We start from the raw sequence: 7,500 nt of genomic DNA, 5'->3' as shown, positions 1-7,500 counted from the left end.
ATAGGCTATTTATTTCCTTATTTCCTTTCCTTACAGGGCTATTTTTCACTGTTGAAGCCCTTGGGCTTATTGCATCCTGATTTTCCAACTAGGGTTGCAGTTCAACTAATAATAATAACTGGGAAATATTCATTTCTACATACGTGAAACTAACTTGCCTCTTTTTAATGTATTAAAAGAATTGCCTTAAAATCCCTCCTGTTGAGGCGAGTGGCAAGAGATGAAATACTGTATTCAAACTTTGAGTGACTTAAGGAATTTGCTCCATCAAAACAATACACAAGTTTCGGAGGCATTAAGAGCAGTTCAACACTGCAGTCTTTCAAAGATAAGGTAAGGCAACCTTTAAATATAAATATATATAGAATAGGTTTAAATTCGCGTTGAAAATAATCGAAGGAATATAGAGCAAAAAGAGATAATGAAGAAACTGAAGTCATACACTGTACATTGAGTAGGTGTTACTTTTAACATAATTTTATGAAATTTTTCTAGATATTCATTCCATGGCCTTTCTATGAGAAATGAGCTAAGTAGAGAGACCGTCTTCTAATAAATTTATGTCAAGCTAGATCAAATTCCTCTCAACAGTGGCTGATATATCCACTCATCACACAATGCCATGAAAGACAGACATAGAGGCTGGTGAAAACATTACTTCTTTTCAAGTTCGTTGGCTAAATGTGAAAAGTGAGAAAGATCCCTCTAATGCCCAACACTCAAAAAAAAAGTAACAACATTAGATCGCCTTTTAAAAACTCACATGTGAGATTTCTTTTATGTTAAAAGTTAAATTTGTCTAAAGAATTATAAACAAGATAAAACAATGAAATTTTAAAATTTTGGGATAATTTTAAATAACTTGCAAAGAAAAACGGAAAAATTACCAAAATTTTCCAAAAGATTCTTTTAGTTCCTTTGCTTTGAATTTCCGAGAAAAAAAATGCTGTGAAGTGATTTCACGGAAAATAATTATCTATCTGACCTAACAAAAACACTTAGCAAACATCGATACATCGATGCCTACTACCAACACAAAACTACTATAAATTTGTTTAATTAACAATCTAGTTTACAGAACTATTCAACTCAAGGTTGGACAGCATTTTACACAAAAAAAAAAATAGATTCAAGGTCATGCCGGACAATTTAACTGGAATCTATCTGGTCAGCCGCTTCTCACGCAATTACTAGTTTATTCAATTAATATTTGATTTTAATCTACGGATTGATGTTCTTTTTATATTCTACATTGGTCAGTTTCCACTTTGTCGAGACCACTTGGCTTAAAAGGAGTCATCGCAATGGTGAAAGCAAATACTTAACATTCATATGTTATTGAAGACACCATCATCATCATAATAATAATAATAATAATAATAATAAATTGTAATAAACATAAATTACGGCAATAATGAAAACATGAAAAACGCCAAACAAAATAAGTGAACACATGCGACAAGGATAATGAAAGAATTTAATAACACGTGTACCCCACGTTGCTTCAATTACCAAGCGGAAGTGGATGGTTGAATTGATGGAGGCATTTATGAATATAGATCAAAAGGCCCAGCACTCAGCCCTGGGAGGCCATTCAGTAAACATGGATAAAAAAAAGTGGGTCACCTTTAGGTGTGTGTGAATGGACGCTGCAAAAACCTTTAAAGCCTACGGTGCACCCCGGGAGGTACACTGAGAACACTAAACTCCGACGGGGCCATTTGGTAACAGGTGTCTAACAAAGAGGCGGCCTCTGAACAACACATGTGTAAGCGTACAGGTGTAGGTGTCATGCGGCGTATCAGAAAGGGAAATATAGGCCATTTTCAAAGAACTCGGAAATGGCGAGAAACATTTGTCATATAACCAGTTGTTGTTTTCACAGCTGTTTAAGAGTTACTGTTATAATCATGCTTTTGCGTAACTAATGGTACATAACCGTACCTGGTACTTGTTCTGGCTAGTTCATCCTATAAGGGCCGATTTTACCCTTAAGACGAACATGCTGTGTATGAGTTCTGTCCTTTAGAACAAAACTGAGAAAAACATGTTAGGCATCAGTTCTGTCTTTTAGTACAGAACAGAGAGAAACACGCTAAGCATCAGTTCTGTCTTTTAGAACAGAACAGAGAGAAACACGCTAAGCATCAGTTCTGTCTTTTAGAACAGAACAGAGAGAAACACGCTAAGCATCAGTTCTGTCTTTTAGAACAGAACTGAGAGAAACATGCAAAGTATTAGTTCTGTCTTTTAGAACAGAACTGAGAGAAACACGCTAAGCATCAGTTCTGTCTTTTAAAACAGAACTGAGAGAAACACGCTAAGCATCAGTTCTGTCTTTTAGAACAGAACTGAGAGAAACACGATAAGCATCAGTTCTGTTTTTTAGAACAGAATTGAGAGAAACACGCTAAGCATCAGTTCTGTCTTTTAGAACAGAACTGAGAGAAACACGCTAAGCATCAGTTCTGTCTTTTAGAACCGAACTGAGAGAAACACGCTAAGCATCAGTTCTGTATTTCAGAACAGAACTGAGAGAAACATGCAAAGTATTAGTTCTGTCTTTTAGAACAGAACTGAGAGAAACACGCTAAGCATCAGTTCTGTATTTCAGAACAGAACTGAGAGAAACACGCTAAGCATCAGTTCTGTCTTTTAGAACATAACTGAGAGAAACACGCTAAGCATCAGTTCTGTCTTTTAGAACAGAACTGAGAAACATGCAAAGTATTAGTTCTGTCTTTTAGAACAGAAATAACAGTTAAAAGCTTACATTCAAGACAAGTAACTAATGTTTAAAGCCCTCAGACATACCACACACATGTTTATAGTTCTTCAAGATCACATTTTAATCAACATTCGTAAATAACATCAGTCAATATCTCGTAAGAACAGATCAAGTTAAAGAATTTGAAAGTGCCGTACATGATATAAAAATACAACAGAAAGAAAGATACCCAACCTAGAAACTGACATTGGTCTTCACCCAATCATCGACTAACCATAAATAACCATTAGAAAAAAAAAAAAAAAAAAAAAAAAAAAAAAAAAAGAATTCCTAGCTAGCATATAAATAAAAAATAGACAAAAATATTTAATATGATTGCACACTTTAAGGCCAAGTGATAATTAACATTTAAAATGAGCTTACACGAAACAGAATCTCAATAATAGGATAATGAAAGAAGAAACATTGGCCCATAAAGACTTACCTGGTTTGATACATGAAACTTATCCTATGCAAAAATTTGCCTACAATTTTGTACTTTAACTCTATTCAAATTTATAAAGAAAACCTGACACTAAATTTTCCCTTGATTTTAACTTGATTCAAAATTTATAAAGATAACCCAATACTAACTTTACCCTCAAATTTGTCCTTTAACTAATTCAAAATTTATAAAGAAAACCGATTCAAATTTTATAAAGGAACCCTGACACTATAAATGTCCTTAATATTGTCCTTTAACTTGATTCAAAATTTATAAAGGAACCCTGACACTATATATGTCCTAAATATTGTCCTTTAACTTGATTCAAATTTATAAAGGAACCCTGATACTATAAATGTCTTAAATATTGTCCTTTATCTCGATTCAAAATTTATAAAGGAACCCTGACACTAAATATGTCCTTAATATTGTCCTTTAACTTGACTCAATATTTATAAAGGAACCCTCACACTATATATGTCCATAATATTGTCCTTTAACTTGATTCGAATTTATAAAGGAACCCTCACACTATATATGACCATAATATTGTTCTTTAACTCGATTCAAAATTTATAAAGGAACCCTCACACCATTTATGTCCTTAATATTGTCCTTTATCTCGATTCAAAATTTATAAAGGAACCCTCACACTATATATGTCCTTAATATTATCCTTCATCTCGATTAAAAAATTTATAAAGGAACCCTGACACTATATATGTCCTTAATATTGTCCTTTATCTCGATTCAAACTTTATAAAGGAGCCCTCACACTATATATGTCCATAATATTGTCCTTTAACTTTATTCAAAATATATAAAGGAACCCTCACACTATATATGTCCTTAATATTGTCCTTTATCTCGATTCAAAATTTATAAAGGAGCCCTCACACTATATATGTCCTTAATATTGTCCTTTAACTTGATTCAAATTTTATAAAGGAACCTCGACACTATACAGTATATGTCCTTAATATTGTCCTTTATCTCGATTCAAAATTTATAAAGGAACCTTTACACTATATATGTCCTTAATATTGTTCTTTTTCTCGATTCTAAATTTATAACGGAACCCTGACACTAATTCTATTGCTAAAGAAGGAAGAAAAAACACATTCTGAGCCTAAGGTCATTGACCACCAACTAAGCACAAAGGGAACTTAACGCAATGGATACAGGAAGTCATACCAGTAAATCGGTACTGCACAATGAAAAATGATGAAAAATGAGTAACATTTGTTCAGTATGCAAGTGTGCATCAATGGGGGGGGGGTTATCTTCCAGGGGCAACGTGTGAATTAAAACCTCATGATAGGCCTTCTTATAAATCAAATATGGAGAATAATAATAGTATTTGTACTCACTCAATGTGTGTCCAGATGAATCGTTTGTTTCGCCATCGTATACAGCCTGAAATTAAATACAGTATTTTACAATTGGCAAACAGTGCTCTCGATTCTCAATACAATAATGGATAAATATATAATTGAATAGCCGTTAACTCTTGAAACAAATGCATTACTGCTGAAAATGTCTCGAGCTACAATGGATTAATAAAATATATTGCTTCATACTCAATTTTCCTGATGAAAAAATAATAGTTCTATTCAGATAAACAATCAAAAAGCTACATGTGCTTTTATCATAATGTCATGAACTATTGAAGCTCTGGGAAATGCATAAAATATATGGTTCAAAATGGTCTATTGAGAGAGACAAAATTACTACAGTAACAGCTATTTACTCTGCTTAATAAAAAAAAATTGTTAATTGGCCTACCATAGCTTCCTTTCCTTTTAAAAATAATCAAATTGGCTTTTAAGAGGGAGGCATTTAGTGAAAAAAAATAAGTATTACAAAGAATACATTTGCAAATATAATACTTATAATCTGACATTCCCATATCCTTCCCCCTTTTAAGAGGTTGGCTTACCCCTCTTCCGAGCAAAGCTCATTTTTCAATATACACCGGACCTATCTAGGTTAGAGTTGTTAACTCGGTAGGGGTTCACATGAAAAAAAAAGTGAGAGAGAGAGAGAGAGAGAGAGAGAGAGAGAGAGAGAGAGAGAGAGAGAGAGAGAGAGAGAGAGAGAGGAGAGAGAGAGACAGAGAGAGAGAGAGAGTGTCATATAATGAAGTTTATAAATCATTCAACACTAAGCTGACGTTACATCAACACTTTCCAAAGAAAAGCTCGTTTGAAATCTAAGAATAAGATGACGTTCAAACGCAACGAGAGAGAGAGAGAGAGAGAGAGAGAGAGAGAGAGAGAGAGAGAGAGAGAGAGAGAGAGAGGAGAGAGAGAGAGAGAGAGAGTGTGTGTGTCATATAATGAAGTTTATAAATCATTCAACACTAAGCTGACGTTACATCAACACTTTCCAAAGAAAAGCTCGTTTGAAATCTAAGAATAAGATGACGTTCAAACGCAACGAGAGAGAGAGAGAGAGAGAGAGAGAGAGGAGAGAGGAGAGAGAGAGGAGAGAGAGGAGAGAGAGAGAGGAGAGAGAGAGAGAGAGAGAGAGTGTGTGTGTCATATAATGAAGTTTATAAATCATTCAACACTAAGCTGACGTTACATCAACACTTTCCAAAGAAAAGCTCGTTTGAAATCTAAGAATAAGATGACGTTCAAACGCAACAAGAGAGAGAGAGAGAGGAGAGAGAGAGAGAGAGAGAGAGAGAGAGAGAGAGGAGAGAGAGAGAGAGAGAGAGAGAGAATTACTAAATTAAAATATCAAGGAAATTTATCAACAACAGCTCTTCGGTCTAACTCAATATTGTCGAATACGCAATAGCGTTAATTAAAACCTTATGCTTTTGAAATAATACTTTACATTGTTTTCCTACGAAGGTAGTCTACATGTAACCTCCACGGCCACCCCCTAACACACACACACACACCCACACACACCGTATCTTCCTGTGTAAAAATCGGAAATTCTAAATTAAAGGCTTAAATACACGTTCAAAAAAATCGTCAAAAGTTTGCATCAAAATTTTGATGCAAAATTTTGACGATTTTTTTGAACGTGTATGGGCCCCTTAAGCCTTCCTCTGCCATCAAAAAAAATATGAAAAAAAGGAATTTTATTTTTTTCTGGCAATACAAACCGGTCCTTCAAAATAGGGAATATCTTCAGCGGACCTGGAACGGCCCTTGAAATCCTTTACGAGGTAGTTAAATGAACGTCAAAGACTCCTTTACTTTTGACCTTTAGCTCAAGACAGAGGGGTGGTCAACTTTAAAGGACTCATGTTTGTCGAGCTAGGAAAAAAATTACAAATTTAAACGTAATTTGTATTTTCCCTGGCCAAACAAACACAAGCCCAATAAAATAGGAAATATCTTCAGCGCTTGAACATATTTTGAATTCGTTAAGGATGTAGTTAACTTAAGGAAGTGTTTGTGGGAGGGGCTGTCAAAAGACTTCAGTTTTGGCGTTCTTCGCAAGTTAGAAGTTTAACTTTAAAGGAATAATATCGCATAGCTATGAAAAATACAAATGACTTATAAAATGTATTTGTCCTTCTGAGTTTTTACATTTTTCGTTCTTTAAAATGGTGAATCACTTATTCATTGATCAAGTCCCTCTGAGAAACAGAACTGGTTGTTTTTTCTTCCCTGGAATATTCCCGTCTAAAATAAGGAAGCAAAGGAGATGGCTCCCACAACCCAATTATAACGATGAGCAGGCTGATAAGGCCTGACCTATAATTAGTATGCACCTGGTACTATGCAAGAGAAGGACTCCTTCCCTCCTGAGGGCAAGATACACTCTGGAATGAAACACCTGGCGTATGATTACCATTGGGGTGGACGGTGGAGGACTGCATCTTATAGATCTAGTCTAAAATTGGTGCTGTGCTCAGAAGTATAGTTTACCAGCATCAATGTCCGATCCAGCATGTAACAATACCTTCTAAACCCAAGAAGGAAGAAACAGAAGACAGAGGAGCCAGTCTTTCTTCTTTCCATTCAAACTTGCACTGACACATCTCCAAAAACAAGATAATTCCTGTCCCGTGTGAGGGCTGGACTAGCTACAAAACAATTCGAGCGGCCACTAGAGGACCAAAGGAAAAAAATGAAGGACTTGGGGGTATACTTTCTTAAATAGAAGGTTGTAAAGGTTTTTTATTGCTTCCAAACTGCTGCCTCCAATACCTGTCCAACTACAAGATTCTTCTTAAAGGTTTGGGGCAGACCTTTATCTCTGACTTTGTGAGCTGTAGTCCAACCTGCTACTTAGACCTTCACAGAATTCCTATAATCTAGAT

General features: G+C 35.0%; 1 long non-coding RNA gene across 1 annotated transcript in view; it reads right to left on the bottom strand.

Annotated features, from left to right (window-relative positions):
* Positions 1-7,500, bottom strand: part of LOC137658515 (uncharacterized) — a 390,514-nt gene that overhangs the window by 365,867 nt on the left and 17,147 nt on the right. Inside the window, exon 2 of the long non-coding RNA XR_011047353.1 lies at positions 4,583-4,628. This is a non-coding gene — a long non-coding RNA (uncharacterized lncRNA). The remainder of the gene's footprint in view (positions 1-4,582; positions 4,629-7,500) is intronic.

This window comes from Palaemon carinicauda, chromosome 19, assembly GCF_036898095.1.
Source record: "Palaemon carinicauda isolate YSFRI2023 chromosome 19, ASM3689809v2, whole genome shotgun sequence".
In the NCBI taxonomy this organism is placed as follows: Eukaryota; Metazoa; Arthropoda; class Malacostraca; order Decapoda; family Palaemonidae; genus Palaemon; species Palaemon carinicauda.
Note: the sequence above shows the minus strand (reverse complement) of the source record. Positions and strands in the feature narration are given on the sequence as shown.